Source organism: Carlito syrichta, unplaced genomic scaffold, assembly GCF_000164805.1.
Source record: "Carlito syrichta isolate Samal-C Ts95f unplaced genomic scaffold, Tarsius_syrichta-2.0.1 Scaffold303725, whole genome shotgun sequence".
Classification (NCBI taxonomy): Eukaryota; Metazoa; Chordata; class Mammalia; order Primates; family Tarsiidae; genus Carlito; species Carlito syrichta.
This window is the reverse complement of record NW_007247821.1, coordinates 357,663-357,970: the sequence shown is the minus strand read 5'-3', so window position 1 is coordinate 357,970 and position 308 is coordinate 357,663.

Sequence of the window (308 nt, the reverse complement as noted above, 5' to 3'; positions counted from 1 at the left end):
GGCTGCCCGGCCGCTGGCACCCGCCCCACCCGCGCTCCCCGCAACGGCCTTCTCGGCCCCAACGACTCCTCCGAGCCTCTCTCTCCGATGTCCCCGATGTCCCTCCCCGCTCTCCGCCATCTGCAGCGACTTCCCGGGCTTCCCTCGCGCGACCGCACTAGCGACGCCCGCGGGCAGCAAAGTCCGCAAGCGCACCTCGATGGCGCGGAGCACCGGAGCGGAGCGCGCTGCAGCCGAGCGTATGTGTTGGCCTTCCTCTGGGTCTGCCCTTCGGGGTTTCGCGCGGAGCCCCAGGCCCGGTTGTCCTT